Source organism: Dendrobates tinctorius, unplaced genomic scaffold, assembly GCF_039654945.1.
Source record: "Dendrobates tinctorius isolate UK_male_01 unplaced genomic scaffold, ASM3965494v1 ptg000157l, whole genome shotgun sequence".
Classification (NCBI taxonomy): Eukaryota; Metazoa; Chordata; class Amphibia; order Anura; family Dendrobatidae; genus Dendrobates; species Dendrobates tinctorius.
In genome coordinates, this window is record NW_027361824.1 from 4,898,564 (window position 1) to 4,910,667 (window position 12,104).

Sequence of the window (12,104 nt, forward strand, 5' to 3'; positions counted from 1 at the left end):
ATCCGCCGCTATCTGCCATTCATTATAATGGTCGCCTATGGGCAGCAGATCCGTTGCCAACGGTTTTTTGACGGAATCCAGCAACGGATCCGCTTTTTGACACTGAGCATGCCCGGAAGAATTTCCTTGCTAGAAATTTAACCCCAAATTCTGTTCTGGCGGGAGAAAAAGTCTCTCTCGGACTCATTTTTTCCTTTAAATTTCACTCACTACTAAAACGGATCCGTTTTTTCACAACCTGGCAGATTTTGACTGACGTCAAATAACTGAAATGTGAAACAGGCCTTACCATACCTCTGTTCAGTTTACTAATTGTCTCAAGCCAAGAGGTTCCTGAGTGTTACACTATAATTGTTACAAAAACCAACAAAATGACTGTTTTTACCACAGAAAATGCACACTCCCTCTTTGCACCGAACTGCAGGACCGTTAAAATGAGTCATCCCCTCAACTCCATGGGTTCCTCGGTAGACTCAGCCCTAGGTTCCATTGACCCATGGCCCTTCAAAAATTGAGACGTCTCTTTATATCTCTGACATAGACGGCGGTCCTATCGGATAACAAGAGAAATGGCCGCCTCCAGGGAAACCAGGGTCTCATACAGAGCAAAGGCATCCTTTACCCTCTCAGAAAACCCCTTAGGGAACTGACTATGGAGCATGGGGTCAATCCACCAAGTATCTGTAGACCACTCAGAGCAATACTCTTCCACTGGCCTGTCTCCCTCTGCTGCAGCTGACGAAGATTCGACTCAGTCAGAGAAATACACTCGGGGTCGTCATAGATGAGACCCAGAGCGAGAAAAAATTATTCGACCATCTGAAGCGATGGTGAATCAGACAGGAGAGAAAATCCCCAGACTTGAGGGTCACACTGGAGAAGAGAGATTACGATCCCCAATCGTTGCTTCTCGGTACCCAAGGAATGAGGACATAATCTAAAATAAAGTTTGCAGGCCTCCCTGAAAACCAAAAACTTATCCTGATCCCCAGAGAACCTATCTGGCAAAGCGATCTTGGACTCCACCAGGGGTTGCCCGGGAGCCGTTGGTCCTACACCTGTAGTTGATGGGCGCTGTAAAGCCATGGAAAGCAATTCTTCTACCTCCACTCAGAGTTGTTGTAGCTACCCTGCCAGAACAGGACAGCTACAGGATCCAGATTGGATCCAAAATTGTTGAGCCATTAATAGCGTCATGTAGTGTCAAGGGACTGTGGGCACCTACCCAGTCCCTTGAACTAGAAGCGCCTTAGTCTATCCCTGTCCCCTGGATTACCCCGGATGGTGGGGATTCCGGGGTCTTGTACCTAGCTATGCTCCTAACGTAACTCTTATCTGATTCCTCCCCCACCCAGAAAGGTGAGGGGCCGAATTGTATAGGAAAACACTAACCAGACAGACAAGGGTTAACAGAAAGTGATAAAATAAAACTACAATGATACAAATATACTCACAAAAAACAAAGTAGGAAACAGAGGAGAAATAGGAAGGAAGAAACTAAATGTGAGCGGATAAGGATAAACACACAAACCAACTCCATACAGCAATCTCCAGAAAAACTCTCCAACCGCCAACTCCAAAGACTGAACTTTCTCCTTCAACATGAAACCAGGAAGTAGAACTATCACTGTCAGCGCCCAAGGGCCAGCATATATATCAGAGAGGAGCGGCTAACACAGAACAGCTGAGACAATTCAGAATGGAGACCTCCAGTAGATAGACTGAACTGATTAGCCCTTGAAATGATAGAGCAAAGGGAAAACCTGCACTATTTAATAAGATGATGAAGCAGTTATAGTAAGTGCAAGAGTTTAACAAGACGCTGCAATCTCTTGGCCCCTCTCTCTGTCACGGTATCCCTGCCGCAGCGCCTTGGCTCTTCCTGATTGCCCTGGTGTGGTGGCAATAGGGGTAATTGTTTTTGGGGTTGATGTCAGCAGCTGGCTGACACCAAGCCCAGGTGTTACTAATCAAGAAGTGTCAGTCAGACACCACCATTACTAACCAAGCAGTAAAAATAAACACACAGAATGATGCTTTATTTGCATAAAGACTCCCCCACACTCCGTCGTTAATTAAAAATAAATCCAAGAAGTTCCAAAGGTAATCCAATAGTGAAATGTCCCACGACGCCCATCAAATCCTATGGAGTCTCGTTGTGAGAAAGTTCTCACAACAAGACTTCATAGTTGACTCCTGTTCTGCAGCAGGCACAGAAATTCTCACACTCCTGCCTGCTGCTGACTGCGAGAAACCCTGATCGGGAGTCAACTATGAAGTCTTGTTCATAGCAAAAGAGGAAAGAAAATGTAGAGGAAGTAAATGTAGAAGCTGCGCAATAAAGCAAGTAAAGAGAGCAGCACCCCTAGATATACTCAGACCTCAGCCTATATTACTGGGGGAACACTCCTGCAAGAGAAAAATCTGATACTTGCATCAGTCTGCAGACTGCAAATCAGGGGATCTGAAAATAAATAAGGGAACTAAGATTTCAGACTGGAACTTTATGCAATTTTAATAACTAAAGGTAACCTCTAACATAATTAATGCTAAATGCAAAACGCTATGTGTGGCAGAAAACTAACACTACACATCACCCTGAAAACACCATCCCCACTGTCACACATGGTGGTGGCAGCATCATCCTGTGGGGAGGCTTTTCTTTAGCAGCGGCAGGGAAGCTGGTTGGACACTTTACAGTTTAGTTTAGGCCATCTTTAGTCACAATATCCAATTTATTTATTAAGTGGTAAATAATGGATGTCCATTTGATAAATAGCCTTTTAATTTGGGAGTTTGAGAGGTTTTTTTGCTTTTCGTTTTTCTAGTTGATCCACTGATGTTTAACCTGGGAAAACACATCCAAAACTTGAGGGTTGCGCTCCTGCAACCAGTGCGACTAAAAGCATCTTATAGGAAATCACAGTAGAATATGTAACACTGGTGAAATATGAACATGGAAAAGTAACGTTGGAAGCTCCACAGAGAGCGATACGTTCCACTGGTAGTCAGTGACTTCACCATGTCAGCCCAAAATGGGGCAGCGCCACTTGGGACATGATGTCAGGAAAACTGGGATGTACCAGAATATTAAAGCCAAAAATGGCACGGTGCATAAGTCATACTCATGTATCTCTGCTTTCCTAATGTATCTTCAGCCCTTTGAATGTTTTTGAGATAAGTCCAGGTCTTGAATTCTTCACGCCCGTGTCTTAATATTACCTAAGAATAAAGCTTGAGCCATAGGGTCATTCTTCAGCAAATCGTCCAAATCATTGAGAGCGGCCACTTCAGTTGGGTTATAATTCCTTGTCTTATAAAGTGTTGACCCTGACTGAAGACCAGAAATGGATGATACTGTAAGCTGTACGCGGGATGGTTACATATCTGGCCTCCAGCAAATTAAGTAGTTGACACCCTGTTTTTAGACCTTTTTCGCACCGTTTTGGAAAAAAATTGTTTTCCATCCCTTAAAGAAATTCAGGATGTCCCCAAATGTAACATGTTTTCTTATTTAAAAAAAAGAAGACATTTAAGAAGTTCTCTGCATGCACTCCAAGGTGAAATAGTATCTGGTAAGATGAGGCTTCCCTTGATCTCTCCCGGCACTGATGGAAAGGGGTTACATGGGGCAGGATCCCACCAAGGAGTGGATGTCTGGGAGTGACGAGATCTCAATGCTGGATGCAGACATTAGGACCTTTCAGGACCATGGACAGGGACACACTAGAGCGCGGTGGATGTGACCGTATAGGGCGGAGATGCTTGATGCCTTCAGTTTCATTTCTTGATGAGATGAAGCAATTTTTAGCAGTAACCTCTGACCCTGACCTATAGATTTGTGTCCATCATTCACTACGTCTCACATTGAGGAACACTGACGGCCCACTGCTTTATCAATAACCGGCCACGTATGATGGCCATAGCTATGACCGGTCGGTGAATATCGGAAAAGGAAGCCTGTTTCCTGACGTAATGCCTGATTGCATCCTCTTTGGAAGAGCCGGGCGAGAAATACAAATCAGCTTAACCCCAGTCCAAATCGATTGTAGTCAAGGATTGTTCTTTCCTTTGTCAGAAGATAATAAGCTGAATGCAATAACCTCTGATCCAGACTATTGAACCGAGGTCCTCGGAGTCGATGAGATGTCTGCGAGTGGGGAGACAGAGAAACGTCTCTGAGGGATTCTATGTTCTACTCCAGAACACAAGACATGGATGACACGCTGCCTGAGAACTTACATCAGATGATGATGTAATGCTCTCTCACCTGCGTGGAGTGGAGGCCACAGATCCAGCCTGTGTGTTATATGGGTAATATCATGTTACTACTAAATGAGTGATACCATGGCATTACTATGCAAAAATGTAGAAAGAATGGCACTCACCGGGTAAAGTAGTCAAGGCTTTATTGTAAAAGCATGTTAACGGGAGAACGAGTGCTGCTGAAAGGAAGTAACGACGATCGTTTCGCACGGAGAAGGCGCTTCCACGGGTCACATGGTGAGCTGAAACCGGCGGACGAAGAAATACCCACAAACAGGAGCAAAAACACCTCCCACCAGTGCCGCTCATCTGCTAAGCAATCAACAAAATGATACAAAAAACCATACACATGTGAAAATCAAAATATTAAGACATACACATAATACTTTAAATATAATAGCACTAGAAAATATAGGAAAAAAAAGAAAGAAAAACAAAACAACAAAAAAAAAACCCATAGTGAAGCATATTTCACAAGAAAACAGACATGTCAATCCTCTCATTAAGTCCCGTGTGTTCCAATGCGTGAATCTGTATAATCCACCTGGCCTCTCGTTTTAATAGGTTTCTATTCAAATCACCTCCCCGAGGAGGTAAAAAAACCCTTTCAATACCAGCAAAAATATAACGCACCAGGATTACCACCATGTTCCTCTCTCATATGATTAATTAATCTAGGGACCCCCTTGCCTGTTAGAATAGAATTAAAATGCTCCCTGACCCTAACACAGAGAGGACGTATAGTCTTCCCTATGTAAAAAAAAACTTGCAAGGACAAAATATAACATAAACAATGTGAGTGGACTCGCAGGATATAAAATCGGAAACGTGTCTGAAGGGCCGTCCCACACCATGAAAATATCGTCCACATATCTGATATACATTTTAATATGTTTCAAATAGACATTAGAATGTGAATAAACGTGCCTGTTTTCAAATACAGCCAAAAAAAGATTGGCCAAAGTGGGCGCCACCGGAGTCCCCATAGCGGTCCCAACCTGCTGCAAGTACCATGAGTCCTGAAATTTGAACGCATTATTTCTCAAGATGAATTGAATCCCCTCGCACACAAAGTCAACAAATGTGACATCTTTGTCAGTTGTCACCAAAACTTCCCTCATAACATCCACCCCCAAATCTTGTGGAATTTTGGTATATAAATTTTCCACATCAATGGAAACAAGGGAAAAACCAGGCTGCCGCACAAAGTCTCTGACTGCCTTCAGAAAATCGTTGGTGTCCTTTATGTACGAGGGGATGTCACCAAGAAGAGGACGCAACAGCCAGTCCATGTACTGGGACAGAGGCTCAGTGAGAGACCCTATCCCAGGCACAATGGGTCGGCCAGGGGGACAAGACATGGATTTGTGCACTTTGGGGATACAATGCCAATATGGTTTTTTGGGGAACTCCGGCAGCAAGCGCTCTGCCAATTTTTTGGAAATAACTCCCAATTCAACATTTTTCCTGAGGAATGAACGAAGATCATTCTTAAATTTCCCTGTGGGATCACTCTTAAGTTTCAGGTATGTATTGACGTCTGAAAGTTGTCTGGTAGCCTCACTCAAATCTAGTGACCTCGGCAACAAAACCGTATTACCGCCTTTGTCTGCGGTTCTCACCACGACATCAGACCATTTAATAATCTGCGATAATGCCCGTTTTTCCTCAAGAGATAAATTGGAGGGAGCCCTCTTATAGATCAAAGTTTCAACATCCTTTAATACCTGAGCTTCAAATAAATCGACCACTTAGCCTGGGGAAATTGGAGGCATGTAAACAGATTTTACGCCCCGCACAAAGGGTTTCATCGACGTAAATGACCCCATATCAGCATCTGCTGTAGAAACATTCACCTCCTATAGACTGTTCAATGAAGCCGCATCCTCCCTGACGGTAGCGAATGCACTGGAGTCCGCAAGGAACCCCAGTGGACCCACAGTGCACGGGCTAACCACATCAGGTGCAGCAGTGTCAGGTTTTTTCAGAAAAGATTTATGCAAATGTATTTTACTTGTTGCTTTGAATAAGTCAATCTTAAAGTGAGGCAGTGCAGTGGCTCAGTGGTTCAAATCCCACCAAGGACAACATCTGCAAGGAGTTTGTATGTTCTCCCCATGTTTGCGTGGGTTTCCTCCGGGTACTCCGGTTTCCTCCCACATTCCAAAGACATACTGATAGGGAATGTAGATTGTGAGCCCCATCGGGGACAGTGATGATGATGTGTGCAAACTGTAAAGCGCTGCGGAATATGTTAGCGCTATATAAAAATAAAGATTATTATTATTAAAGTCCACAAAATTAAAGTCCCTAGGAAGGCAAAAATTCAAACCTTTGGATAATAGAGAAAGATGAGCTGGTGATAAATGATCAGTCAAATTAATCACCATATCATTAGAGAGTCACCATTTTTCTCTTGTTTTGTGGCGTGGTGCCTCCTCCTCTTGCCCCCTCGTCTCGTTCTCCGCCTAAAGGGACCTGTGCTGAAGAGGTATGTGCATCAGATTCACAAATCGATGTTTCATCTCTCAAAATGGTGGTAATAGAACTGTCATCACAATAGCTGGAGTCGGAGTCAGGAGTTAAATATTCTCTCTGATTTTTTTGGGGAATCTTTTAGGACGCCTGTTCCTCCTAAAGCGTGGCTGTCCAATTTTGTCACTGCCACGACTGATCTTGTTCCAAGTAAAAATATGTTCCATTTCAAAATCAGCCTTGTCTCTGACAAACTTATCTCTTTTTTTCTGTTTGATGTCCGGTTGAATTCGGATAAGTTTAGTGTCCATTTTCTTATTTAATACGCACCACTGCTGTTCAGTTAGGCGAGACTTCAATTCCTCCTTAGTTTTAATTATGTCCCTGTTCAAATCCTCATAACTCTGTACGTTATATTTCATAACCAATTGCAAAAGTTTTTGAGAGCATTCCAAGAAAATACTCTCCCATTCAATCTTAAAATTGGGGTTGTCCCTAAAATGAGAAATATCTTTAAGGGTTTACCTTAAACCTCGAGGAACACGGCCACAGTCCATGTAAGAGCTAAGAGAGTTATTTGTCCGATATAGCTTCATCTCTTTTTCCAATAAATTGCCAAACTTATATTCCAAACTTCTAGTGCTCAAAGAAAAAACTTCACCTCGTTGATCGCACTCCTTAAAAAACGCATTCACATTCTCCCGACCTGCTAAGAGGCCACTTGACACAGAAAAAGCCGCCGATTCCGCCGACTCCATTAGGAATTAGTCGGAAAGTACTGTGCTCACATAAAAAGCACTCACTCGGCTGGGAAAGTGACTATAACGTGTGTGCTCAAGCCCAAATACAAAGTGTACAATTGCAAAATCCAAGGATAGATGGCGGGCACCGTCACATAGCGGGAGAACGGGTGCTGAAAGGAAGTAACCACGATCATTTCGCACGGAGAAGGCGCTTCCACGGGTCACATGTTTTTGTTTTTTTTTACATAGGGAAGACTATACGTCCTCTCTATGTTAGGGTCAGGGAGCATTTTAATTCTATTCTAACAGGCAAGGGGGTCCCTAGATTAATTAATCATATGAGAGAGGAACATGGTGGTAATCCTGGTGCGTTATCTTTTGCTGGTATTGAAAGGGTTTTTTTACCTCCTCGGGGAAGCATCTTCTCCACGCGAAACGATCGTCGTTACTTCCTTTCAGCACCCATTCTCCCGTTAACATGCTTTTACAATAAAGCCTTGACTACTTTACCCAGTGAGTGCCATTCTTTCTACATTTTTGCAATCTGGATTTGCTTGTTTTTCATAAATGTGCACCTAAGGGTTAACAGTTAATTGCCCCCTGCGTCTCTCTCACACATACTAAGTACGGTTCGGAGGTGTGGATCTATGTGACGGTGCCCGCCATCTATCCTTGGATTTTGCATGGCATTACTATGTTGGTGATATCATGGTACTCTATATGGGTGTTATGACACTACTGTATGGATACTATCATGTCAACTACTATAATGGTTATATCATAATAATACTATATGGGTGCTATCATGACACTACTGTATGGGTAATATCATGGCACTAATATATGGTCGATATCATGACATTACTATTTTGGCGATATCATGGTACTCTTACTGTTTCTCGTATTCATTCTCATCTGGACTATTGTAACTCTCTACTAATCGGTCTCCCTCTTAACAAATTCTCCCCTCTCCAATCTGTCTTGAATGCTGCAGCCAGGATCATATTCCTCACCAATCGTTACACCGATGCCTCTACCTTGTGCCAGTCATTGCACTGGTTACTCATCCACTCCAGAATCCAGTATAAACTTATTACCCTCACCCACAAAGCCCTCCATGGCTCAGCACCACCCTACATCTCCTCCCTTGTTTCAGTATACCATCCTACCCGCGCCCTCCGTTCTTCTGATGACCTGAGGTTAGTATCCTCAATAATCAGAACCTCCCACTCTCGTCTCCAAGACTTTTCAAATGCTGCGCCAATTCTTTGGAATGCACTACCCAGGTTAATACGATTAATCCCGAAACCTCACAGTTTTAAGCGTGCCCTGAAAACGCATTTATTCAGACTGGCCTATCGCCTCAACGCATTAACCTAATCTATCCCTGTGTGGCACAGCCAAAAGTTTTACCATAACCAGGTTCCCCGCATCATGTTCTCACACGCTTTATGCATTTAATAGCCCTCTGTGTCTGTACTGTTACATATTTACATATTTAGACTGTTAACTGGTTCATGCAGCATTACAGGAACACCTGATTCTTACACTATGGCTGGTCCAAACAATAAAAGCAACTGTTACCACCCACCTTTCGTGTCTCCCTCTTTCCTCATAGACTGTAAGCTTGCGAGCAGGGCCCTCACTCCTCTTGGTATCTGTTATGATCTATGTGATTATTGTTATGCTGTAATGTCTATTGTCTGTACAAGTCCCCTCCGAAATGTAAAGTGCTGCGGAATATGTCGGCGCTATGGAAATAATAATTATTATTATTATATAGGTGATCTCATGACACTACTGTATGGATAATATCATAGTACTACTATATGGGCGATATCATGACACTACTCTACGGGCTGTAACAATTATGCCACCGCATGGCTTTCCTCCTTCCCACATGCAGGAACGCTGTCATACTCACCGCTGTGGCCGCAGAGTTAACTCCCCGTCTGGTGTCGTACCTCTTGCTTGTGCACGCTGCACTTCCTAGCGGCGAAGCAACAGTATTCATTAGTGTGTAGTTTCTCCTTCTAGTAAGTTGTTAAGTCCCCTGGTCCTTGTGAGGCCAGTGTTCTGAACCTGAACCCCTGGTCTTTGCGTGTCCTGAACCTGAACCCCTGGTCCTTGTGAGGCCAGTGTCCTGAACCTGAACCCCTGGTCCTTGCGTGTCCAGTGTCCTGAGCCTGAACCCCTGGTCCTTGTGAGGCCAGTGTCCTGAACCTGAACCCCTGGTCCTTGCGTGTCCAGTGTCCTGAACCTGAACCACTGGTCCTTGTGAGGCCAATGTCCTGAACCTGAACCCCTGGTCCTTGCGTGTCCTGAACCTGAACCCCTGGTCCTTGCGTGTCCAGTGTCCTGAACCTGAACCACTGGTCCTTGTGAGGCCAATGTCCTGAACCTGAACCCCTGGTCCTTGCGTGTCCAGTGTCCTGAACCTGGACCCCTGGTCCTTGTGAGGCCAGTGTCCTGAACCTGAACCCCTGGTCCTTGCGTGTCCTGAACCTGAACCCCTGGTCCTTGCGTGTCCAGTGTCCTAAACCTGAACCCCTGGTCCTTGCGTGTCCAGTGTCCTGAACCTGAACCCCTGGTCCTTGCGTGTCCAGTGTCCTGAACCTGAACCCCTGGTCCTTGCGTGTCCAGTATCCTGAACCCCTGGTCCTTGCTTGACCAGTGTCCTGAGCCTGAACCCCTGGTCCTTGCGTAGCCAATAACCTGAACCCCTGGTCCTTGCGTGTCCAGTGTCCTGAACCTGGACCCCTGGTCTATGCATGGCCAGTCTTGAAACTTAACTCCTGGTCCTTGTGCAGCCAGTCCTGAGCCTCGTTCCCCAATCAATGTGCGGCCGATGCCAGTGCCAGTATCTGAGACCACCTGTGTGTCTCAGCTTGTGCCTATCCAAGATGCTACTACCAGTTCAATCCAGTCGGAACCTAGCACGAGTCTGTGTTAGCGGATATGACCCCTGGGGTCAGAAGCTGTAGTAATGGGGACTACTTAGGAGTGGTACCTGGCGGCTACCTGCAGGCATCTGCTTAGCTATGCCCCTCCTAGGAAGGCTCGGCCCTGTGGAACAGTGAGTCCACCAACCACGTGCGCCACCTGCGTGCGAGACACAAGCGATATCATGGCACTGCTATATGGCCGATATCATAGCATTACTGTATGGGCAATACCAATGCACAACGATATGGGTAATATTATGGCACCACTACAGGTGCGTCTCACAAAATTAGAATACTAGCAAAAAGTTAATTTATTTTAGTTCTTCAATACAAAAAGTGAAACTCATACATTATAGAGTCACTACACACAGAGTGATCTATGTCACGGGTTTATTTCTGGTAATGTTGATGATTATGGCTTACAGCCAATGACAACCCAAAAGTCATTATCTCAGTAAATTAGAATAATTAACAATAAACCCCTGTAAAGGCTCCTAAGTGTTTATAAAGGTCCCTTTCAGTAGCTCCACAATCATGGGGAAGACTGCTGACCTGACAGATGTCCAGAAGGCAGTCACTGACACACTCCACAAGGAGGGGAAGCCACAGAAGGTCATTGCTAAAGAAGCCGGCTGTTAACAGAGTGCTGTATCCAAGAATATTAATGGAAAGTGGAGTTGAAGGAAAAAGTGTGGTAGAAAAAGGTGCACAAGCGACCGGGATAACCGCAGCCTGGAAAGGATTGTTAAGAAAAGGCCATTCAGTAATGTGGGGGAGATTCACAAGGAGCGGACTGCTGCTGGAGTCATTGCTTCACACCACACACAGACGTCTCCAGGACATGGGCTACAAGTGTCACATTCCTTGTGTCAGCCACTCATGGCCAATAGACAATGCCAGAAGCGTCTTACCTGGGCCAAGGAGAAGACCTGGACTGTTGTCAGTGGTCCCAGAGTCTGGAGGAAGAGTGGAGGCCACAATCCAAGCTGCTGGAGGTCTAGTGTGAAGTTTCCACAGTCAGTGATGGTTTGGGGAGCCATGTCATCTGCTGGTGTAGGTCCACTGTGTTTTATCAAGACCAAAGTCAGCGCAGCCGTCTACCAGGACATTTAGAGCTCTTCATGCTTCCCTCTGCCAACAAACTTTATGGAGATGGAGATGTCATTCTCCAGCAGGACTTGGCCCCTGTCCACACTGCCAAAAGTACCAATACCTGGTGTACACACAACAGTATCACTGGGCTTGATTGGCAGCAAACTCGCCTGACCTTAACCCCATAGAGAATCTATGGAGTATTGTCAAGAGGAAGATGAGAGACACCAGACCCGACAATGCAGACGAGCTGAAGGCTGCTATCAAAGCAACCTGGGCTTCCATAACCCCTCAGCAGTGCCACAGGCTGATCGCCTCCATGCCACGCCGCATTGATGCAGTAATTGATGCAGAAGGAGCCCGACCAAGTACTGAGTGCATTTACTGATCATACATTTCAGTAGGACAACATTTCAGATTTTACAATCATCTCTCAAGCTGGTGTTATAAAGTATTCTAATTTACTGAGATAATGACTTTTGGGTTCTCATTGGCTGTAAGCCATAATCATCAACATTACCAGAAATAAACCCGTGGAATAGATCACTCTGTGTGTAATGACTCTATAGAATAGAGGAGAGTC

The 12,104-nt window shown here is 44.8% G+C and overlaps 1 protein-coding gene across 5 annotated transcripts in view; it reads left to right on the forward strand.

The window, feature by feature from the left end:
* PDE2A (phosphodiesterase 2A) overlaps positions 1 to 12,104 on the forward strand; it is an 806,220-nt gene that overhangs the window by 452,768 nt on the left and 341,348 nt on the right. The window lies entirely within an intron of this gene.